Source organism: Schistocerca gregaria, chromosome 1 (assembly GCF_023897955.1).
Source record: "Schistocerca gregaria isolate iqSchGreg1 chromosome 1, iqSchGreg1.2, whole genome shotgun sequence".
NCBI lineage: Eukaryota > Metazoa > Arthropoda > Insecta > Orthoptera > Acrididae > Schistocerca > Schistocerca gregaria.
The window spans coordinates 207,511,420-207,533,168 of NC_064920.1; the positions used below are offsets into that span (position 1 = coordinate 207,511,420).

The 21,749-nt window shown below is 46.4% G+C and overlaps 30 non-coding genes across 30 annotated transcripts; all 30 read right to left on the reverse strand.

The window, feature by feature from the left end:
* Positions 1-21: 21 nt before the first annotated feature.
* Trnat-ugu (transfer RNA threonine (anticodon UGU)) lies at positions 22-93 on the reverse strand. Its single transcript has one exon. It is a non-coding gene; the product is annotated as a tRNA-Thr (tRNA).
* Positions 94-334: 241 nt separating this feature from the next.
* Positions 335-406, reverse strand: Trnat-ugu (transfer RNA threonine (anticodon UGU)). The gene has a single exon. It is a non-coding gene; the product is annotated as a tRNA-Thr (tRNA).
* Positions 407-647: 241 nt separating this feature from the next.
* Trnat-ugu (transfer RNA threonine (anticodon UGU)) lies at positions 648-719 on the reverse strand. The gene has a single exon. It is a non-coding gene; the product is annotated as a tRNA-Thr (tRNA).
* A 241-nt stretch (positions 720-960) lies between these two features.
* On the reverse strand, positions 961-1,032 carry Trnat-ugu (transfer RNA threonine (anticodon UGU)). Its single transcript has one exon. It is a non-coding gene; the product is annotated as a tRNA-Thr (tRNA).
* A 241-nt stretch (positions 1,033-1,273) lies between these two features.
* Positions 1,274-1,345, reverse strand: Trnat-ugu (transfer RNA threonine (anticodon UGU)). Its single transcript has one exon. It is a non-coding gene; the product is annotated as a tRNA-Thr (tRNA).
* An 865-nt stretch (positions 1,346-2,210) lies between these two features.
* On the reverse strand, positions 2,211-2,282 carry Trnat-ugu (transfer RNA threonine (anticodon UGU)). Its single transcript has one exon. It is a non-coding gene; the product is annotated as a tRNA-Thr (tRNA).
* Positions 2,283-2,523: 241 nt separating this feature from the next.
* Trnat-ugu (transfer RNA threonine (anticodon UGU)) lies at positions 2,524-2,595 on the reverse strand. The gene has a single exon. It is a non-coding gene; the product is annotated as a tRNA-Thr (tRNA).
* A 241-nt stretch (positions 2,596-2,836) lies between these two features.
* On the reverse strand, positions 2,837-2,908 carry Trnat-ugu (transfer RNA threonine (anticodon UGU)). The gene has a single exon. It is a non-coding gene; the product is annotated as a tRNA-Thr (tRNA).
* A 241-nt stretch (positions 2,909-3,149) lies between these two features.
* On the reverse strand, positions 3,150-3,221 carry Trnat-ugu (transfer RNA threonine (anticodon UGU)). The gene has a single exon. It is a non-coding gene; the product is annotated as a tRNA-Thr (tRNA).
* Positions 3,222-3,774: 553 nt separating this feature from the next.
* Trnat-ugu (transfer RNA threonine (anticodon UGU)) lies at positions 3,775-3,846 on the reverse strand. The gene has a single exon. It is a non-coding gene; the product is annotated as a tRNA-Thr (tRNA).
* A 241-nt stretch (positions 3,847-4,087) lies between these two features.
* Positions 4,088-4,159, reverse strand: Trnat-ugu (transfer RNA threonine (anticodon UGU)). Its single transcript has one exon. It is a non-coding gene; the product is annotated as a tRNA-Thr (tRNA).
* A 241-nt stretch (positions 4,160-4,400) lies between these two features.
* Trnat-ugu (transfer RNA threonine (anticodon UGU)) lies at positions 4,401-4,472 on the reverse strand. The gene has a single exon. It is a non-coding gene; the product is annotated as a tRNA-Thr (tRNA).
* A 5,825-nt stretch (positions 4,473-10,297) lies between these two features.
* On the reverse strand, positions 10,298-10,370 carry Trnat-ugu (transfer RNA threonine (anticodon UGU)). The gene has a single exon. It is a non-coding gene; the product is annotated as a tRNA-Thr (tRNA).
* Positions 10,371-10,611: 241 nt separating this feature from the next.
* On the reverse strand, positions 10,612-10,683 carry Trnat-ugu (transfer RNA threonine (anticodon UGU)). The gene has a single exon. It is a non-coding gene; the product is annotated as a tRNA-Thr (tRNA).
* A 238-nt stretch (positions 10,684-10,921) lies between these two features.
* On the reverse strand, positions 10,922-10,995 carry Trnat-ugu (transfer RNA threonine (anticodon UGU)). The gene has a single exon. It is a non-coding gene; the product is annotated as a tRNA-Thr (tRNA).
* A 241-nt stretch (positions 10,996-11,236) lies between these two features.
* Positions 11,237-11,308, reverse strand: Trnat-ugu (transfer RNA threonine (anticodon UGU)). Its single transcript has one exon. It is a non-coding gene; the product is annotated as a tRNA-Thr (tRNA).
* Positions 11,309-17,285: 5,977 nt separating this feature from the next.
* Trnat-ugu (transfer RNA threonine (anticodon UGU)) lies at positions 17,286-17,359 on the reverse strand. The gene has a single exon. It is a non-coding gene; the product is annotated as a tRNA-Thr (tRNA).
* Positions 17,360-17,600: 241 nt separating this feature from the next.
* On the reverse strand, positions 17,601-17,672 carry Trnat-ugu (transfer RNA threonine (anticodon UGU)). The gene has a single exon. It is a non-coding gene; the product is annotated as a tRNA-Thr (tRNA).
* Positions 17,673-17,913: 241 nt separating this feature from the next.
* Positions 17,914-17,985, reverse strand: Trnat-ugu (transfer RNA threonine (anticodon UGU)). Its single transcript has one exon. It is a non-coding gene; the product is annotated as a tRNA-Thr (tRNA).
* Positions 17,986-18,538: 553 nt separating this feature from the next.
* Positions 18,539-18,610, reverse strand: Trnat-ugu (transfer RNA threonine (anticodon UGU)). Its single transcript has one exon. It is a non-coding gene; the product is annotated as a tRNA-Thr (tRNA).
* A 241-nt stretch (positions 18,611-18,851) lies between these two features.
* Positions 18,852-18,923, reverse strand: Trnat-ugu (transfer RNA threonine (anticodon UGU)). Its single transcript has one exon. It is a non-coding gene; the product is annotated as a tRNA-Thr (tRNA).
* Positions 18,924-19,161: 238 nt separating this feature from the next.
* Trnat-ugu (transfer RNA threonine (anticodon UGU)) lies at positions 19,162-19,235 on the reverse strand. The gene has a single exon. It is a non-coding gene; the product is annotated as a tRNA-Thr (tRNA).
* A 241-nt stretch (positions 19,236-19,476) lies between these two features.
* Positions 19,477-19,548, reverse strand: Trnat-ugu (transfer RNA threonine (anticodon UGU)). The gene has a single exon. It is a non-coding gene; the product is annotated as a tRNA-Thr (tRNA).
* A 238-nt stretch (positions 19,549-19,786) lies between these two features.
* Positions 19,787-19,860, reverse strand: Trnat-ugu (transfer RNA threonine (anticodon UGU)). The gene has a single exon. It is a non-coding gene; the product is annotated as a tRNA-Thr (tRNA).
* Positions 19,861-20,101: 241 nt separating this feature from the next.
* Positions 20,102-20,173, reverse strand: Trnat-ugu (transfer RNA threonine (anticodon UGU)). Its single transcript has one exon. It is a non-coding gene; the product is annotated as a tRNA-Thr (tRNA).
* A 241-nt stretch (positions 20,174-20,414) lies between these two features.
* Positions 20,415-20,486, reverse strand: Trnat-ugu (transfer RNA threonine (anticodon UGU)). The gene has a single exon. It is a non-coding gene; the product is annotated as a tRNA-Thr (tRNA).
* A 241-nt stretch (positions 20,487-20,727) lies between these two features.
* Positions 20,728-20,799, reverse strand: Trnat-ugu (transfer RNA threonine (anticodon UGU)). Its single transcript has one exon. It is a non-coding gene; the product is annotated as a tRNA-Thr (tRNA).
* Positions 20,800-21,040: 241 nt separating this feature from the next.
* Trnat-ugu (transfer RNA threonine (anticodon UGU)) lies at positions 21,041-21,112 on the reverse strand. The gene has a single exon. It is a non-coding gene; the product is annotated as a tRNA-Thr (tRNA).
* A 238-nt stretch (positions 21,113-21,350) lies between these two features.
* Trnat-ugu (transfer RNA threonine (anticodon UGU)) lies at positions 21,351-21,424 on the reverse strand. The gene has a single exon. It is a non-coding gene; the product is annotated as a tRNA-Thr (tRNA).
* Positions 21,425-21,665: 241 nt separating this feature from the next.
* Trnat-ugu (transfer RNA threonine (anticodon UGU)) lies at positions 21,666-21,737 on the reverse strand. Its single transcript has one exon. It is a non-coding gene; the product is annotated as a tRNA-Thr (tRNA).
* Between the last annotated feature and the right edge of the window lie 12 nt (positions 21,738-21,749).

Sequence of the window (21,749 nt, forward strand, 5' to 3'; positions counted from 1 at the left end):
TTGGCCCATTTAAAATTGTGCTGCCCCCTGTGAGAATCGAACTCACGACCCCTGGTTTACAAGACCAGTGCTCTGCCCCTGAGCTAAGGAGGCTGTTGCAGCACACGCTTCTTTGCCACAGTGTTCAAGAGAAATACAATTCAGAGCTAATAAAATGCGTACAAAGAGTTACTCTGGCACAACAATTCGCTACCACTGAGGTCCACAGCGAAGACTGACTGGGTGCTGCCGTCTTTCGTCTATCGTCATCTGTGATCTTGGCTCAGGCCCGAAAAGACACGCTATTTTGAAATTTTCGGTTCAAAGGATTATATTGGCCCATTTAAAATTGTGCTGCCCCCTGTGAGAATCGAACTCACGACCCCTGGTTTACAAGACCAGTGCTCTGCCCCTGAGCTAAGGAGGCTGTTGCAGCACACGCTTCTTTGCCACAGTGTTCAAGAGAAATACAATTCAGAGCTAATAAAATGCGTACAAAGAGTTACTCTGGCACAACAATTCGCTACCACTGAGGTCCACAGCGAAGACTGACTGGGTGCTGCCGTCTTTCGTCTATCGTCATCTGTGATCTTGGCTCAGGCCCGAAAAGACACGCTATTTTAAAATTTTCGGTTCAAAGGATTATATTGGCCCATTTAAAATTGTGCTGCACCCTGTGAGAATCGAACTCACGACCCCTGGTTTACAAGACCAGTGCTCTGCCCCTGAGCTAAGGAGGCTGTTGCAGCACACGCTTCTTTGCCACAGTGTTCAAGAGAAATACAATTCAGAGCTAATAAAATGCGTACAAAGAGTTACTCTGGCACAACAATTCGCTACCACTGAGGTCCACAGCGAAGACTGACTGGGTGCTGCCGTCTTTCGTCTATCGTCATCTGTGATCTTGGCTCAGGCCCGAAAAGACACGCTATTTTGAAATTTTCGGTTCAAAGGATTATATTGGCCCATTTAAAATTGTGCTGCCCCCTGTGAGAATCGAACTCACGACCCCTGGTTTACAAGACCAGTGCTCTGCCCCTGAGCTAAGGAGGCTATTGCAGCACACACTTCTTTGCCACAGTGTTCAAGAGAAATACAATTCAGAGCTTATAAAATGCGTACAAAGAGTTACTCTGGCACAACAATTCGCTACCACTGAGGTCCACAGCGAAGACTGACTGGGTGCTGCCGTCTTTCGTCTATCGTCATCTGTGATCTTGGCTCAGGCCAGAAAAGACACGCTATTTTGAAATTTTCGGTTCAAAGGATTATATTGGCCCATTTAAAATTGGGCTGCCCCCTTTGAGAATCGAACTCACGACCCCTGGTTTACAAGACCAGTGCTCTGCCCCTGAGCTAAGGAGGCTGTTGCAGCACATGCTTCTTTGCCACAGTGTTCAAGAGAAATACAATTCAGAGCTAATAAAATGCGTACAAAGAGTTACTCTGGCACAACAATTCGCTACCACTGAGGTCCACAGCGAAGACTGACTGGGTGCTGCCGTCTTTCGTCTATCGTCATCTGTGATCTTGGCTCAGGCCCGAAAAGACACGCTATTTTGAAATTTTCGGTTCAAAGGATTATATTGGCCCATTTAAAATTGTGCTGCCCCTGTGAGAATCGAACTCACGAACCCTGGTTTACAAGGCCAGTGCTCCGCCCCTGAGCTAAGGAGGCTGTTGCAGCACACGCTTCTTTGCCACAGTGTTCAAGAGAAATACAATTCAGAGCTAATAAAATGCGTACAAAGAGTTACTCTGGCACAACAATTCGCTACCACTGAGGTCCACAGCGAAGACTGACTGGGTGCTGCCGTCTTTCGTCTATCGTCATCTGTGATCTTGGCTCAGGCCAGAAAAGACACGCTATTTTGAAATTTTCGGTTCAAAGGATTATATTGGCCCATTTAAAATTGTGCTGCCCCTGTGAGAATCGAACTCACGAACCCTGGTTTACAAGGCCAGTGCTCCGCCCCTGAGCTAAGGAGGCTGTTGCAGCACACGCTTCTTTGCCACAGTGTTCAAGAGAAATACAATTCAGAGCTAATAAAATGCGTACAAAGAGTTACTCTGGCACAACAATTCGCTACCACTGAGGTCCACAGCGAAGACTGACTGGGTGCTGCCGTCTTTCGTCTATCGTCATCTGTGATCTTGGCTCAGGCCAGAAAAGACACGCTATTTTAAAATTTTCGGTTCAAAGGATTATATTGGCCCATTTAAAATTGTGCTGCACCCTGTGAGAATCGAACTCACGACCCCTGGTTTACAAGACCAGTGCTCTGCCCCTGAGCTAAGGAGGCTATTGCAGCACACACTTCTTTGCCACAGTGTTCAAGAGAAATACAATTCAGAGCTTATAAAATGCGTACAAAGAGTTACTCTGGCACAACAATTCGCTACCACTGAGGTCCACAGCGAAGACTGACTGGGTGCTGCCGTCTTTCGTCTATCGTCATCTGTGATCTTGGCTCAGGCCCGAAAAGACACGCTATTTTGAAATTTTCGGTTCAAAGGATTATATTGGCCCATTTAAAATTGTGCTGCCCCCTGTGAGAATCGAACTCACGACCCCTGGTTTACAAGACCAGTGCTCTGCCCCTGAGCTAAGGAGGCTGTTGCAGCACACGCTTCTTTGCCACAGTGTTCAAGAGAAATACAATTCAGAGTTAATAAAATGCGTACAAAGAGTTACTCTGGCACAACAATTCGCTACCACTGAGGTCCACAGCGAAGACTGACTGGGTGCTGCCGTCTTTCGTCTATCGTCATCTGTGATCTTGGCTCAGGCCCGAAAAGACACGCTATTTTGAAATTTTCGGTTCAAAGGATTATATTGGCCCATTTAAAATTGTGCTGCCCCCTGTGAGAATCGAACTCACGACCCCTGGTTTACAAGACCAGTGCTCTGCCCCTGAGCTAAGGAGGCTGTTGCAGCACACGCTTCTTTGCCACAGTGTTCAAGAGAAATACAATTCAGAGCTAATAAAATGCGTACAAAGAGTTACTCTGGCACAACAATTCGCTACCACTGAGGTCCACAGCGAAGACTGACTGGGTGCTGCCGTCTTTCGTCTATCGTCATCTGTGATCTTGGCTCAGGCCCGAAAAGACACGCTATTTTGAAATTTTCGGTTCAAAGGATTATATTGGCCCATTTAAAATTGTGCTGCCCCCTGTGAGAATCGAACTCACGACCCCTGGTTTACAAGACCAGTGCTCTGCCCCTGAGCTAAGGAGGCTGTTGCAGCACACGCTTCTTTGCCACAGTGTTCAAGAGAAATACAATTCAGAGCTTATAAAATGCGTACAAAGAGTTACTCTGGCACAACAATTCGCTACCACTGAGGTCCACAGCGAAGACTGACTGGGTGCTGCCGTCTTTCGTCTATCGTCATCTGTGATCTTGGCTCAGGCCCGAAAAGACACGCTATTTTGAAATTTTCGGTTCAAAGGATTATATTGGCCCATTTAAAATTGTGCTGCCCCTGTGAGAATCGAACTCACGACCCCTGGTTTACAAGGCCAGTGCTCCGCCCCTGAGCTAAGGAGGCTGTTGCAGCACACGCTTCTTTGCCACAGTGTTCAAGAGAAATACAATTCAGAGCTAATAAAATGCGTACAAAGAGTTACTCTGGCACAACAATTCGCTACCACTGAGGTCCACAGCGAAGACTGACTGGGTGCTGCCGTCTTTCGTCTATCGTCATCTGTGATCTTGGCTCAGGCCCGAAAAGACACGCTATTTTGAAATTTTCGGTTCAAAGGATTATATTGGCCCATTTAAAATTGTGCTGCCCCCTGTGAGAATCGAACTCACGACCCCTGGTTTACAAGACCAGTGCTCTGCCCCTGAGCTAAGGAGGCTGTTGCAGCACACGCTTCTTTGCCACAGTGTTCAAGAGAAATACAATTCAGAGCTTATAAAATGCATACAAAGAGTTACTCTGGCACAACAATTCGCTACCACTGAGGTCCACAGCGAAGACTGACTGGGTGCTGCCGTCTTTCGTCTATCGTCATCTGTGATCTTGGCTCAGGCCCGAAAAGACACGCTATTTTGAAATTTTCGGTTCAAAGGATTATATTGGCCCTTTTAAAATTGTGCTGCCCCCTGTGAGAATCGAACTCACGACCCCTGGTTTACAAGACCAGTGCTCTGCCCCTGAGCTAAGGAGGCTGTTGCAGCACACGCTTCTTTGCCACAGTGTTCAAGAGAAATACAATTCAGAGCTAATAAAATGCGTACAAAGAGTTACTCTGGCACAACAATTCGCTACCACTGAGGTCCACAGCGAAGACTGACTGGGTGCTGCCGTCTTTCGTCTATCGTCATCTGTGATCTTGGCTCAGGCCCGAAAAGACACGCTATTTTGAAATTTTCGGTTCAAAGGATTATATTGGCCCATTTAAAATTGTGCTGCCCCCTGTGAGAATCGAACTCGCGACCCCTGGTTTACAAGACCAGTGCTCTGCCCCTGAGCTAAGGAGGCTGTTGCAGCACACGCTTCTTGCCACAGTGTTCAAGAGAAATACAATACAGAGCTTACAAAATGCGTACAAAGAGTTACTCTGGCACAACAATTCGCTACCACTGAGGTCCACAGCGAAGACTGACTGGGTGCTGCCGTCTTTCGTCTATCGTCGTCTGTGATCTTGGCTCAGGCCCGAAAAGACACGCTATTTTGAAATTTTCGGTTCAAAGGATTATATTGGCCCATTTAAAATTGTGCTGCCCCCTGTGAGAATCGAACTCACGACCCCTGGTTTACAAGACCAGTGCTCTGCCCCTTTTTTTTTTTTTTTTTTTTTTTTTTTTTTTTTTTTTTTTTTTATTAGGGCCTCCTTCCTCCCCTTCAGCCCCGCCTTGCGCTCGCCATAAATCGCCTTCGTCGGCGTCGGCTTCATCTGCCATGATTTCTGAATTACTTATTCTTCTGAACTATTCCGATTTCCAAACCAAAGATACTTCTAAACCTATTGCATAGTCCCGCAATGGTGACAAAGTAGAATATTTTTTTTTTTTTTTTTAATAGAAAATGAAAAAGGAACTCTGGTCCGCTAGAAAAACAGAAGAAAATAAAATAGTCCTTGTCGTAACACTTTTCAGTATACGTCACTGTGACATTTGAAGAAGAAAAGAGAAAAAACAAAGCAATGTAGAATGAAGGAAAGAAAAAAATACTTCTTTCATCGAAGAACGACTTCTAAAAAATTCGCATATCGTTTCCTGTAATGTCTCGTCTGTGAAAGTATGTGAAACTGTAATGCCAGGTAAAGACAGAACGCCGCCTCACTCTTGGGTTCTTGCGTCTGTAAATAATGAACATAATGACCCTTCAACCAATTGACAGAGTTTCGTTTGGTGTTCGGGTACGGCACTGAATCCGGATACAGGAAATCTTCAGGTTTAATACAAAGCTGGGAAGTCCTCATAATCGTAGCCAGTTTTCGGCGAATGCATGGCCAAACTGCTTTGACAGTGGTGCACAGAAAACGATGTTCATCAGTATCAGGCAAGTTGCACGTTAGGCACAAAGGTGAGTCAGCCAAATGTAGAGCATGAAGTCGTGAATTGGTACTTATTTTACGGTTCACGACCCTGTACCAAGAGGCTTTCACTGACGTTGGTAAATCACGGCTATGTATGTTTTTCCATATCACTGGCCAGCGATGATTGGGGTATTTGTGTTCGATGTTGTTCCTGTTCTTGGTTGCCAGTAGTTTATTATAAACTAACTTCACCACGGAAAGCTCATTTTCTGGGAGAGTTGACCGTACGTAACTGAACTCAATGAAAAAGCTCTTAAAGTGAGTCAGCGCAGGCGGAATATGTTGAACAGAGACGGGAGGCTGCAGGCAGGCCGGCGCTATTTCGGTTAACAAGTGAGCTGTTAGACTGTTCGGTAACGACCTCCACCGTTTGTAGGTGGTGCATACGTACAAAGCTCGTGACTTGGAACGAACATCTGTTAAATTTAAGCCTCCATCGGTCGTGGAGAGAGTGAGCGTATCGTACTTGACTTTAAAAATGTGTCCACGTGTGACAAAATGGCCTAGAGCGGACATCATACGCTTCGCTGTCTCCTGTGGCATGGGCAGTACTTGTGCAACGTAGTTAATCTTTGAGGTGAGGTAGACATTAGCGAAGGTGACTTTCTGCAGTTCATCAAGGCTTCTTAGGTAGTGGGTCTGCATGCAAGCACGCATACTTGCCAGGAGATTCCTATAGTTCACCGCAATTGTGTGCTGTATGTTGCTCCTGTACTCAATACCAAGGCATTTCATTTTAGAAATTAGTTGCAACTGACCGTGATGGTGCAGCGAGATGCCGCGTCCTATGTTCATAATGCCAGATTTTCTGGCATTCAACTTCGCACCCGCAACAAGTTCGTAGTTTTTGACGATCTGAAGGGCTTCCTCGACTTCACCTTCGTCCATGACCAAAAATCCGACGTCATCCGCATATGCAGTACAAACAATCTTAATGCCGTGGATGGTTAATCCTTGTAGACGCTGTGTCAAGGTGACAAGCAAAGGCTCAATGGCAATGGCAAACAAGGCCATCGACATAGGGCATCCCTGTCGCACTGAATTAGTAATATTAATTGATGCGCTCAGCTGGCCATTCACCATGAGTCGAGTTACTCCTTTACGAAGGAGCTCATGTATAAGATTGATAAAACGTAGTGGAAATCCCATGGCATGCATCGTCCGGATGAGAAACTGATGGTTTACTCTGTCGAATGCCTTTGAAAAGTCAAGGGAAACTAGCGCACACCGTATCTTACACGCATCTTCAATGGCTATAACGTCCCTGTATTGAGACAAATTTTGGAAGATCGTCCTACCGACACCTACACTGGTCTGGTACTGACCAATGACAGTATTCATCAACATTTTCAATCTATTAGAAATAATACGTGCTAAAATTTTGTAGTCACTGTTCAGTAAAGTAAGCGGCCGAAAATCGTCAACAGAACTGCACATTGGGCGTTTAGGGATTAAAACCACGATGCCTTCCACGAGAGCCTGAGGAACATTAAAATCAGGCCGTAAAATTTCATTAAACATACTCAACAACTTGGGCTTTAATTTGTCGCAGAAAGTAAGATAAAATTCGGCAGTGAGACCGTCGGGTCCCGGCGATTTATTTTTCGGACTTCGTGATAGCGCAGAATCCAATTCGTCTTCATCAATTTCTCGCATGAGAGTTTCGACTTCAGCAGCACCCAAAGTCCTTTGCAAGTCATTGAGTAATTCACCGTGAGTTCCATCGTCGGTATGTGTCGTTGCCAGGAGATCTGCCAAATGATTGTGAAGTGCGTTCCGTATGTCTTGTTGCCGCGTGAGCGCAACGCCTTCACTCAACTGAAGACGAGTTATTAATCTCCGCCGCCCCCTCTTATTTTCACGAATGACGTGAAACATGGATGTCATTTCGTCGTCTATCACATTCTGGGGCCTGGACCTTATTTGAAAGCCTTCTGCCTGCTGCCGCTGAAGTTTTAATAATTTTGCCTTAATTTTTTTAATCTGCATAAAATTTTCAGGTACAGTCACATCGGACTGGTAAAGCTCCCTGAGACAAGTAAAATAAAACTCAGACGTTTGCCGTTGCCACCAGGATTTGTCCCGAGCGTAGCGTTTAAACATTTTTGATAAAGTTGGTTTGGCATGTGTTATCCACCATTCAGTAACGGAGGCATACTGTGCAACCCGTCGTTCACATGCCTCCCATGTTTCGTTAAAGACACGGTGACAGTCAACATCGTTAAGGAGAGCATTGTTAAGTTTCCAGAAACCTCTGCCGCGAAATGTGCCTTGCTTGACCATGTTAACAGTACAAATATATGCGGCATGATCGGAAAAAATTGTGGGCCAAACTTCGGATTGGAGGACTTGAGTCTTCATACACGCCGATACATAGATTCTGTCTAGCCTGCTTGCAGAGTGGTTCGTGACATGAGTGAACCCAGGTGCCGCTCCGTGCGTATGCTCCCATGTGTCAATGAGGTTCATTTCTTGGACGATACGTTCTAGTTCTCCAGATTTGTTAAAATTAGGCGTCTGGTCTTTTGGACTTAAGACACAATTGAAGTCACCCGCAAAAATTATACGATCGTAGGTTCCCCTAAAAAGTGGGACTATGGCGCTTGTGAAGAACTCAGCCCTAGCACGCCTATTGCTACTGCCGGACGGGGCGTAAACATTGATTATGCGTGTCCGATGGAAAGTGACAGCGATCCCTCTATGATCAGGCAGTTTTTCTGCGTCGGTCGCTACAATCCCTTCTTTTAACAGAATCGCTGTCCCTAAATTCGCACCGCTCCCGGAATTGGAGAGAGTAGTATAACCAGTTATTCGGTCAAGTTCAATCGCAGCGACTTCTTGAAGTAACAGAATATCGATATCCGCTGCGTATACAAAATCTTGTAAATTACGGAGCCGCCAGTACGACTGTATCTTATTGATGTTTAACGTGGCAATTTTATAGGCTTGGGGCTCGTTCATGGGAGAAGGCACATACTATTAATTAAACAGTCTTAGAAGGATGGCTAACGAAATTGAGGCCAAGCGCGTCAGTCGGAGTTCCTGTAGTTCCCGGTACGGTTGGTGTATGCTGCTCTGTGGGGGGTGCCGAAGATTCCGTCTCAATGGTCCGCATGACAGCCGCATCATTGCTCGCATCCAATACTTCCATTTCCTGTGCCCAATTCCCAGTGAGAGTGGCCTCTGACAAAAGCGATCCTGCGTTTCCTTGAGCGTGGGTATCCGGCAAAACGACTCTACTCGAGGTATCACTATCTTCCACCCGTCGTGGATTCACAGGGGGAGACACTACAGGATCAATGTCCATTCGACCAGACGCAGGGAGACCAACTTCAGAGGGTTCAGAAGTGTTCTGACACATTTGGCTGCTTATTCGTTTCGCTTTGTCGCGGAGCTGTGGGGCGAGCTGATTGGCTCCTTGATGTGCAAGTCTCCGCTTCTTTTTGGAAGGCTTCCTGTTAGGGTTCGCAGTATCATCAACATCCGAAGTGGACTGTTGACTCTGGGGTTGATCCGCCGGGAACACAGCGTCTGCTTCATCCTCAGTACCAGTGGCATCAACCACTGGGGAGTCATCCGTCGTTACCTCCATCTCTGAGTGTGGTAGCGGCGGTGCCGCGTCAGCACTCGGTTCTTTGACGTTATCGGCCAAAACATCATTCAAACGAGGGGCATCTACAGGCGGGGTCGCGGGTGGAAGACCAGAAGCCGCGACAGCGTATGTCAGTGGCAGTGCCGTCGTCACAGGGGGGCTAGCGGCTTCACCGACAGGTATCTGCGTCACGCGTCTTTGTATACATTCAGAGCGCACATGGCCGGGCGCACCACAGCCGGCACACGTTTTTGGCTGCCCATCATATATGACAATTCCGCGATGTCCACCTACGTAAATATATGAAGGTATGTGCTTCTGTATATCGATCTTAACCTGCCTGACGCCGTTAAGCACCGGAAATTTGTGGGCTTTGGACCAACGCTCCGCAAAATTGTTAATGACCCTCCCGTAAGGTGTTAATGCAGAATTTATTTGCGCGGCTGATATTTCAAACGGGAGTTCGAAAATACGTGCCGTTCGGATGCCCAGTCCAGCATGCGTAATGCTGACGTCACTGACGGTACCATCGCTATGTTTAAACTTCAGTACACCTGCACTGGAATCCACAATTCTATCACACAGTTCAGAGGACGTTAATTTCACATAAACAACACTAGTCACGATAGAGAAATTTATCCCTACAATGTCATCAAAAGTAATCTTATCTGTTTCCTCTAACCATGCTTCAACTTCAAACGAATTTGGTTTCGAAAAGTTCCTATCAAAGGTAAACTTCAAGGTATCTTTCCTGTTAGTCGGATTCATAATTCCATATCAGATCCTACAGAACGGAACGAATACTAATAAGCAGACGCTGTAAGCACGCGACTCACCGCCTGACGTAAACACTTCCTGCCGCAGCGCGCTGGCCCTGGAGGTCCGCTCACCACCGCTGCCGCAGGCAGACTACGCCCCTGAGCTAAGGAGGCTGTTGCAGCACATGCTTCTTTGCCACAGTGTTCAAGCGAAATACAATTCAGAGCTAATAAAATGCGTACAAAGAGTTACTCTGGCACAACAATTCGCGACCACTGAGGTCCACAGCGAAGACTGACTGGGTGCTGCCGTCTTTCGTCTATCGTCATCTGTGATCTTGGCTCAGGCCCGAAAAGACACGCTATTTTGAAATTTTCGGTTCAAAGGATTATATTGGCCCATTTAAAATTGTGCTGCCCCCTGTGAGAAATCGAACTCACGACCCCTGGTTTACAAGACCAGTGCTCTGCCCCTGAGCTAAGGAGGCTGTTGCAGCACACGCTTCTTTGCCACAGTGTTCAAGAGAAATACAATTCAGAGCTAATAAAATGCGTACAAAGAGTTACTCTGGCACAACAATTCGCTACCACTGAGGTCCGCAGCGAAGACTGACTGGGTGCTGCCGTCTTTCGTCTATCGTCATCTGTGATCTTGGCTCAGGCCCGAAAAGACACGCTATTTTGAAATTTTCGGTTCAAAGGATTATATTGGCCCATTTAAAATTGTGCTGCCCCCTGGGAGAATCGAACTCACGACCCCTGGTTTACAAGACCAGTGCTCTGCCCCTGAGCTAAGGAGGCTGTTGCAGCACACGCTTCTTTGCCACAGTGTTCAAGAGAAATACAATTCAGAGCTAATAAAATGCGTACAAAGAGTTACTCTGGCACAACAATTCGCTACCACTGAGGTCCACAGCGAAGACTGACTGGGTGCTGCCGTCTTTCGTCTATCGTCATCTGTGATCTTGGCTCAGGCCCGAAAAGACACGCTATTTTAAAATTTTCGGTTCAAAGGATTATATTGGCCCATTTAAAATTGTGCTGCCCCTGTGAGAATCGAACTCACGACCCCTAGTTTACAAGACCAGTGCTCTGCCCCTGAGCTAAGGAGGCTATTGCAGCACACACTTCTTTGCCACAGTGTTCAAGAGAAATACAATTCAGAGCTTATAAAATGCGTACAAAGAGTTACTCTGGCACAACAATTCGCTACCACTGAGGTCCACAGCGAAGACTGACTGGGTGCTGCCGTCTTTCGTCTATCGTCATCTGTGATCTTGGCTCAGGCCCGAAAAGACACGCTATTTTGAAATTTTCGGTTCAAAGGATTATATTGGCCCATTTAAAATTGTGCTGCCCCCTGTGAGAATCGAACTCACGACCCCTGGTTTACAAGACCAGTGCTCTGCCCCTGAGCTAAGGAGGCTGTTGCAGCACACGCTTCTTTGCCACAGTGTTCAAGAGAAATACAATTCAGAGCTAATAAAATGCGTACAAAGAGTTACTCTGGCACAACAATTCGCTACCACTGAGGTCCACAGCGAAGACTGACTGGGTGCTGCCGTCTTTCGTCTATCGTCATCTGTGATCTTGGCTCAGGCCCGAAAAGACACGCTATTTTGAAATTTTCGGTTCAAAGGATTATATTGGCCCATTTAAAATTGTGCTGCCCCCTGTGAGAATCGAACTCACGACCCCTGGTTTACAAGACCAGTGCTCTGCCCCTTTTTTTTTTTTTTTTTTTATTTTTTTTTTTTTTTCATCACAGGTACTGTTTGCTATACGGCCACGACGCGCAACTGATTTCCAAAATTCATCTTTCTCCTGTGAGGATGGAACTTACGACCACTGGTTTATTAGACCAGTGCTCTACCACTTTTTTTTTTTTTTTTTTTTTTTTTTTTTTTTTTTTTTTTTTTTTAGGGCCTCCTTCCTCCCCTTCAGCCCCGCCTTGCGCTCGCCATAAATCGCCTTCGTCGGCGTCGGCTTCATCTGCCATGATTTCTGAATTACTTATTCTTCTGAACTATTCCGATTTCCAAACCAAAGATACTTCTAAACCTATTGGATAGTCCCGCAATGGTGACAAAGTAGAATTTTTTTTTTTTTTTTTTTTTTTTTAATAGAAAATGAAAAAGGAACTCTGGTCCGCTAGAAAAACAGAAGAAAATAAAATAGTCCTTGTCGTAACACTGTTCAGTATACGTCACTGTGACATTTTAAGAAGAAAAGAGAAAAAACAAAGCAATGTAGAATGAAGGAAAGAAAAAAATACTTCTTTCATCGAAGAACGACTTCTAAAAAATTCGCATATCGTTTCCTGTAATGTCTCGTCTGTGAAATTATGTGAAAATGTAATGCCAGGTAAAGACAGAACGCCGCCTCACTCTTGGGTTCTTGCGTCTGTAAATAATGAACATAATGACCCTTCAACCAATTGACAGAGTTCCGTTTGGTGTTCGGGTACGGCACTGAATCCGGATACAGGAAATCTTCAGGTTTTATACAAAGCTGGGAAGTCCTCATAATCGTAGCCAGTTTTCGGCGAATGCATGGCCAAACTGCTTGGACAGTGGTGCACAGAAAACGATGTTCATCAGTATCAGGCAAGTTGCACGTTAGGCACAAAGGTGAGTCAGCCAAATGTAGAGCATGAAGTCGTGAATTGGTACTTATTTTACGGTTCACGACCCTGTACCAAGAGGCTTTCACTGACGTTGGTAAATCACGGCTATGTATGTTTTTCCATATCACTGGCCAGCGATGATTGGGGTATTTGTGTTCGATGTTGTTCCTGTTCTTGGTTGCCAGTAGTTTATTATAAACTAACTTCACCACGGAAAGCTCATTTTCTGGGAGAGTTGACCGTACGTAACTGAACTCAATGAAAAAGCTCTTAAAGTGAGTCAGCGCAGGCGGAATATGTTGAACAGAGACAGGAGGCTGCAGGCAGGCCGGCGCTATTTCGGTTAACAAGTGAGCCGTTAGACTGTTCGGTAACGACCTCCACCGTTTGTAGGTGGTGCATACGTACAAAGCTCGTGACTTGGAACGAACATCTGTTAAATTTAAGCCTCCATCGGTCGTGGAGAGAGTGAGCGTATCGTACTTGACTTTAAAAATGTGTCCACGTGTGACAAAATGTCCTAGAGCGGACATCATACGCTTCGCTGTCTCCTGTGGCATGGGCAGTACTTGTGCAACGTAGTTAATCTTTGAGGTGAGGTAGACATTAGCGAAGGTGACTTTCTGCAGTTCATCAAGGCTTCTTAGGTAGTGGGTCTGCATGCAAGCACGCATACTTGCCAGGAGATTCCTATAGTTCACCGCAATTGTGTGCTGTATGTTGCTCCTGTACTCAATACCAAGGCATTTCATTTTAGAAATTAGTTGCAACTGACCGTGATGGTGCAGCGAGATGCCGCGTCCTATGTTCATAATGCCAGATTTCCTGGCATTCAACTTCGCACCCGCAACAAGTTCGTAGTTTTTGACGATCTGAAGGGCTTCCTTGACTTCACCTTCGTCCATGACCAAAAATCCGACGTCATCCGCATATGCAGTACAAACAATCTTAATGCCGTGGATGGTTAATCCTTGTAGACGCTGTGTCAAGGTGACAAGCAAAGGCTCAATGGCAATGGCAAACAAGGCCATCGACATAGGGCATCCCTGTCGCACTGAATTAGTAATATTAATTGATGCGCTCAGCTGGCCATTCACCATGAGTCGAGTTACTCCTTTACGAAGGAGCTCATGTATAAGATTGATAAAACGTAGTGGAAATCCCATGGCATGCATCGTCCGGATGAGAAACTGATGGTTTACTCTGTCGAATGCCTTTGAAATGTCAAGGGAAACTAGCGCACACCGTATCTTACACGCATCTGCAATGGCTATAACGTCCCTGTATTGAGACAAATTTTGGAAGATCGTCCTACCGACACCTACACTGGTCTGGTACTGACCAATGACAGTATTCATCAACATTTTCAATCTATTAGAAATAATACGTGCTAAAATTTTGTAGTCACTGTTCAGTAAAGTAAGCGGCCGAAAATCGTCAACAGAACTGCACATTGGGCGTTTAGGGATTAAAACCACGATGCCTTCCACGAGAGCCTGAGGAACATTAAAATCTGGCCGTAAAATTTCATTAAACATACTCAACAACTTGGGCTTTAATTTGTCGCAGAAAGTTAGATAAAATTCGGCAGTGAGACCGTCGGGTCCCGGCGATTTATTTTTCGGACTTCGTGATAGCGCAGAATCCAATTCGTCTTCATCAATTTCTCGCATGAGAGTTTCGACTTCAGCAGCACCCAAAGTCCTCTGCAAGTTATTGAGTAATTCATCGTGAGTTCCATCGTCGGTATGTGTCGTTGTCAGGAGACCTGCCAAGTGATTGTGAAGTGCGTTCCGTATGTCTTGTTGCCGCGTGAGCGCAACGCCTTCACTCAACTGAAGACGAGTTATTAATCTCCGCCGCCCCCTCTTATTTTCACGAATGACGTGGAACATGGATGTCATTTCGTCGTCTATCACATTCTGGGGCCTGGACCTTACTTGAAAGCCTTCTGCCTGCTGCCGCTGAAGTTTTAATAATTTTGCCTTAATTTTTTTAATCTGCATAAAATTTTCAGGTACAGTCACATCGGACTGGTAAAGCTCCCTGAGACAAGTAAAATAAAACTCAGACGTTTGCCGTTGCCACCAGGATTTGTCCCGAGCGTAGCGTTTAAACATTTTTGATAAAGTTGGTTTGGCATGTGTTATCCACCATTCAGTAACGGAGGCATACTGTGCAACCCGTCGTTCACATGCCTCCCATGTTTCGTTAAAGACACGGTGACAGTCAACATCGTTAAGGAGAGCATTGTTAAGTTTCCAGAAACCTCTGCCGCGAAATGTGCCTTGCTTGACCATGTTAACAGTACAAATATATGCGGCATGATCGGAAAAAATTGTGGGCCAAACTTCGGATTGGAGGACTTGAGTCTTCATACACGCCGATACATAGATTCTGTCTAGCCGGCTTGCCGAGTGGTTCGTGACATGAGTGAACCCAGGTGCCGCTCCGTGCGTATGCTCCCATGTGTCAATGAGGTTCATATCTTGGACGATACGTTCTAGTTCTCCAGATTTGTTAAAATTAGGCGTCTGGTCTTTTGGACTTAAGACACAATTGAAGTCACCCGCAAAAATTATACGATCGTAGGTTCCCCTAAAAAGTGGGACTATGGCGCTTGTGAAGAACTCAGCCCTAGCACGCCTATTGCTACTGCCGGACGGGGCGTAAACATTGATTATGCGTGTCCGATGGAAAGTGACAGCGATCCCTCTATGATCAGGCAGTTTTTCTGCGTCGGTCGCTACAATCCCTTCTTTTAACAGAATCGCTGTCCCTAAATTCGCACCGCTCCCGGAATTGGAGAGAGTAGTATAACCAGTTATTCGGTCAAGTTCAATCGCAGCGACTTCTTGAAGTAACAGAATATCGATATCCGCTGCGTATACAAAATCTTGTAAATTACGGAGCCGCCAGTACGACTGTATCTTATTGATGTTTAACGTGGCAATTTTATAGGCTTGGGGCTCGTTCATGGGAGAAGGCACATACTATTAATTAAACAGTCTTAGAAGGATGGCTAACGAAATTGAAGCCAAGCGCGTCAGTCGGAGTTCCTGTAGTTCCCGGTACGGTTGGTGTATGCTGCTCTGTGGGGGGTGCCGAAGATTCCGTCTCAATGGTCCGCATGACAGCCGCATCATTGCTCGCATCCAATACTTCCATTTCCTGCGCCCAATTCCCAGTGAGAGTGGCCTCTGACAAAAGCGACCCTGCGTTTCCTTGAGCGTGGGTATCCGGCAAAACGACTCTACTCGAGGTATCACTATCTTCCACCCGTCGTGGATTCACAGGGGGAGACACTACAGGATCAATGTCCATTCGACCAGACGCAGGGAGACCAACTTCAGAGGGTTCAGAAGTGTTCTGACACATTTGGCTGCTTATTCGTTTCGCTTTGTCGCGGAGCTGTGGGGCGAGCTGATTGGCTCCTTGATGTGCAAGTCTCCGCTTCTTTTTGGAAGGCTTCCTGTTAGGGTTCGCAGTATCATCAACATCCGAAGTGGACTGTTGACTCTGGGGTTGATCCGCCGGGAACACAGCGTCTGCTTCATCCTCAGTACCAGTGGCATCAACCACTGGGGAGTCATCCGTCGTTACCTCCATCTCTGAGTGTGGTAGCGGCGGTGCCGCGTCAGCACTCGGTTCTTTGACGTTATCGGCCAAAACATCATTCAAACGAGGGGCATCTACAGGCGGGGTCGCGGGTGGAAGACCAGAAGCCGCGACAGCGTATGTCAGTGGCAGTGCCGTCGTCACAGGGGGGCTAGCGGCTTCACCGACAGGTATTTGCGTCACCCGTCTTTGTATACATTCAGAGCGCACGTGGCCGGGCGCACCACAGCCGGCACACGTTTTTGGCTGCCCATCATATATGACAATTCCGCGATGTCCACCTACGTAAATATATGAAGGTATGTGCTTCTGTATATCGATCTTAACCTGCCTGACGCCGTTAAGCACCGGAAATTTGTGGGCTTTGGACCAACGCTCCGCAAAATTGTTAATGACCCTCCCGTAAGGTGTCAATGCAGAATTTATTTGCGCGGCTGTTATTTCAAACGGGAGTTCGAAAATACGTGCCGTTCGGATGCCCAGTCCAGCATGCGTAATGCTGACGTCACTGACGGTACCATCGCTATGTTTAAACTTCAGTACACCTCCACTGGACTCCACAATTCTATCACACAGTTCAGAGGACGTTAATTTCACATAAACAACACTAGTCACGATAGAGAAATTTATCCCTACAATGTCATCAAAAGTAATCTTAGCTGTTTCCTCTAACCATGCTTCAACTTCAAACGAATTTGGTTTCGAAAAGTTCCTATCAAAGGTAAACTTCAGGGTATCTTTCCTGTTAGTCGGATTCATAATTCCATATCAGATCCTACAGAACGGAACGAATACTAATAAGCAGACGCTGTAAGCACGCGACTCACCGCCTGACGTAAACACTTCCTGCCGCAGCGCGCTGGCCCTGGAGGTCCGCTCACCACCGCTGCCGCAGGCAGACTGCCCCTGAGCTAAGGAGGCTGTTGCAGCACACGCTTCTTTGCCACAGTGTTCAAGAGAAATACAATTCAGAGCTAATAAAATGCGTACAAAGAGTTACTCTGGCACAACAATTCGCTACCACTGAGGTCCACAGCGAAGACTGACTGGGTGCTGCCGTCTTTCGTCTATCGTCATCTGTGATCTTGGCTCAGGCCCGAAAAGACACGCTATTTTAAAATTTTCGGTTCAAAGGATTATATTGGCCCATTTAAAATTGTGCTGCCCCTGTGAGAATCGAACTCACGACCCCTGGTTTACAAGACCAGTGCTCTGCCCCTGAGCTAAGGAGGCTATTGCAGCACACACTTCTTTGCCACAGTGTTCAAGAAAAATACAATTCAGAGCTTATAAAATGCGTACAAAGAGTTACTCTGGCACAACAATTCGCTACCACTGAGGTCCACAGCGAAGACTGACTGGGTGCTGCCGTCTTTCGTCTATCGTCATCTGTGATCTTGGCTCAGGCCCGAAAAGACACGCTATTTTGAAATTTTCGGTTCAAAGGATTATATTGGCCCATTTAAAATTGTGCTGCCCTCTGTGAGAATCGAACTCACGACCCCTGGTTTACAAGACCAGTGCTCTGCCCCTGAGCTAAGGAGGCTGTTGCAGCACACGCTTCTTTGCCACAGTGTTCAAGAGAAATACAATTCAGAGCTAATAAAATGCGTACAAAGAGTTACTCTGGCACAACAATTCGCTACCACTGAGGTCCACAGCGAAGACTGACTGGGTGCTGCCGTCTTTCGTCTATCGTCATCTGTGATCTTGGCTCAGGCCCGAAAAGACACGCTATTTTGAAATTTTCGGTTCAAAGGATTATATTGGCAAATTTAAAATTGTGCTACCCCCTGTGAGAATCGAACTCACGACCCCTGGTTTACAAGACCAGTGCTCTGCCCCTGAGCTAAGGAGGCTGTTGCAGCACACGCTTCCTTGCCACAGTGTTCAAGAGAAATACAATTCAGAGCTTATAAAATGCATACAAAGAGTTACTCTGGCACAACAATTCGCTACCACTGAGGTCCACAGCGAAGACTGACTGGGTGCTGCCGTCTTTCGTCTATCGTCATCTGTGATCTTGGCTCAGGCCCGAAAAGACACGCTATTTTGAAATTTTCGGTTCAAAGGATTATTTTGGCCCATTTAAAATTGTGCTGCCCCTGTGAGAATCGAACTCACGACCCCTGGTTTACAAGGCCAGTGCTCCGCCCCTGAGCTAAGGAGGCTGTTGCAGCACACGCTTCTTTGCCACAGTGTTCAAGAGAAATACAATTCAGAGCTAATAAAATGCGTACAAAGAGTTACTCTGGCACAACAATTCGCTACCACTGAGGTCCACAGCGAAGACTGACTGGGTGCTGCCGTCTTTCGTCTATCGTCATCTGTGATCTTGGCTCAGGCCCGAAAAGACACGCTATTTTGAAATTTGCGGTTCAAAGGATTATATTGGCCCATTTAAAATTGTGCTGCCCCCTGTGAGAATCGAACTCACAACCACTGGTTTACAAGACCAGTGCTCTGCCCCTGAGCTAAGGAGGCTGTTGCAGCACACGCTTCTTTGCCACAGTGTTCAAGAGAAATACAATTCAGAGCTTACAAAATGCGTACAAAGAGTTACTCTGGCACAACAATTCGCTACCACTGAGGTCCACTGCGAAGACTGACTGGGTGCTGCCGTCTTTCGTCTATCGTCGTCTGTGATCTTGGCTCAGGCCCGAAAAGACACGCTATTTTGAAATTTTCGGTTCAAAGGATTATGTTGGCCCATTTAAAATTGTGCTGCCCCCTGTGAGAATCGAACTCACGACCCCTGGTTTACAAGACCAGTGCTCTGCCCCTGAGCTAAGGAGGCTGTTGCAGCACATGCTTCTTTGCCACAGTGTTCAAGAGAAATACAATTCAGAGCTAATAAAATGCGTACAAAGAGTTACTCTGGCACAACAATTCGCGACCACTGAGGTCCACAGCGAAGACTGACTGGGTGCTGCCGTCTTTCGTCTATCGTCATCTGTGATTTTGGCTCAGGCCCGAAAAGACACGCTATTTTGAAATTTTCGGTTCAAAGGATTATATTGGCCCATTTAAAATTGTGCTGCCCCTGTGAGAATCGAACTCACGACCCCTGATTTACAAGACCAGTGCTCTGCCCCTGAGCTAAGGAGGCTGTTGCAGCACACGCTTCTTTGCCACAGTGTTCAAGAGAAATACAATTCAGAGCTAATAAAATGCGTACAAAGAGTTACTCTGGCACAACAATTCGCTACCACTGAGGTCCACAGCGAAGACTGACTGGGTGCTGCCGTCTTTCGTCTATCGTCATCTGTGATCTTGGCTCAGGCCCGAAAAGACACGCTATTTTGAAATTTTCGGTTCAAAGGATTATATTGGCCCATTTAAAATTGTGCTGCCCCCTGTGAGAATCGAACTCACGACCCCTGGTTTACAAGACCAGTGCTCTGCCCCTGAGCTAAGGAGGCTGTTGCAGCACACGCTTCTTTGCCACAGTGTTCAAGAGAAATACAATTCAGAGCTAATAAAATGCGTACAAAGAGTTACTCTGGCACAACAATTCGCTACCACTGAGGTCCACAGCGAAGACTGACTGGGTGCTGCCGTCTTTTGTCTATCGTCATCTGTGATCTTGGCTCAGGCCCGAAAAGACACGCTATTTTGAAATTTTCGGATCAAAGGATTATATTGGCCCATTTAAAATTGTGCTGCCCCTGTGAGAATCGAACTCACGACCCCTGGTTTACAAGACCAGTGCTCTGCCCCTGAGCTAAGGATGCTGTTGCAGCACATGCTTCTTTGCCACAGTGTTCAAGAGAAATACAATTCAGAGCTTATAAAATGCGTACAAAGAGTTACTCTGGCACAACAATTCGCTACCACTGAGGTCCACAGCGAAGACTGACTGGGTGCTGCCGTCTTTCGTCTATCGTCATCTGTGATCTTGGCTCAGGCCCGAAAAGACACGCTATTTTGAAATTTTCGGTTCAAAGGATTATATTGGCCCATTTAAAATTGTGCTGCCCCCTGTGAGAATCGAACTCACGACCCCTGGTTTACAAGACCAGTGCTCTGCCCCTGAGCTAAGGAGGCTGTTGCAGCACACTCTTCTTTGCCACAGTGTTCAAGAGAAATACAATTCAGAGCTAATAAAATGCGTACAAAGAGTTACTCTGGCACAACAATTCGCTACCACTGAGGTCCACAGCGAAGACTGACTGGGTGCTGCCGTCTTTCGTCTATCGTCATCTGTGATCTTGGCTCAGGCCCGAAAAGACACGCTATTTTGAAATTTTCGGTTCAAAGGATTATATTGGCCCATTTAAAATTGTGCTGCCCCCTGTGAGAATCGAACTCACGACCCCTGGTTTACAAGACCAGTGCTCTGCCCCTGAGCTAAGGAGGCTGTTGCAGCACATGCTTCTTTGCCACAGTGTTCAAGAGAAATACAATTCAGAGCTAATAAAATGCGTACAAAGAGTTACTCTGGCACAACAATTCGCGACCACTGAGGTCCACAGCGAAGACTGACTGGGTGCTGCCGTCTTTCGTCTATCGTCATCTGTGATCTTTGCTCAGGCCCGAAAAGACACGCTATTTTGAAATTTTCGGTTCAAAGGATTATATTGGCCCATTTAAAATTGTGCTGCCCCCTGTGAGAATCGAACTCACGACCCCTGGTTTACAAGACCAGTGCTCTGCCCCTGAGCTAAGGAGGCTGTTGCAGCACACGCTTCTTTGCCACAGTGTTCAAGAGAAATACAATTCAGAGCTAATAAAATGCGTACAAAGAGTTACTCTGGCACAACAATTCGCTACCACTGAGGTCCACAGCGAAGACTGACTGGGTGCTGCCGTCTTTCGTCTATCGTCATCTGTGATCTTGGCTCAGGCCCGAAAAGACACGCTATTTTGAAATTTTCGGTTCAAAGGATTATATTGGCCCATTTAAAATTGTGCTGCCCCCTGTGAGAATCGAACTCACGACCCCTGGTTTACAAGACCAGTGCTCTGCCCCTGAGCTAAGGAGGCTGTTGCAGCACACGCTTCTTTGCCACAGTGTTCAAGAGAAATACAATTCAGAGCTAATAAAATGCGTACAAAGAGTTACTCTGGCACAACAATTCGCTACCACTGAGGTCCACAGCGAAGACTGACTGGGTGCTGCCGTCTTTCGTCTATCGTCATCTGTGATCTTGGCTCAGGCCCGAAAAGACACGCTATTTTGAAATTTTCGGATCAAAGGATTATATTGGCCCATTTAAAATTGTGCTGCCCCTGTGAGAATCGAACTCACGACCCCTGGTTTACAAGACCAGTGCTCTGCCCCTGAGCTAAGGATGCTGTTGCAGCACATGCTTCTTTGCCACAGTGTTCAAGAGAAATACAATTCAGAGCTTATAAAATGCGTACAAAGAGTTACTCTGGCACAACAATTCGCTACCACTGAGGTCCACAGCGAAGACTGACTGGGTGCTGCCGTCTTTCGTCTATCGTCATCTGTGATCTTGGCTCAGGCCCGAAAAGACACGCTATTTTGAAATTTTCGGTTCAAAGGATTATATTGGCCCATTTAAAATTGTGCTGCCCCCTGTGAGAATCGAACTCACGACCCCTGGTTTACAAGACCAGTGCTCTGCCCCTGAGCTAAGGAGGCTGTTGCAGCACA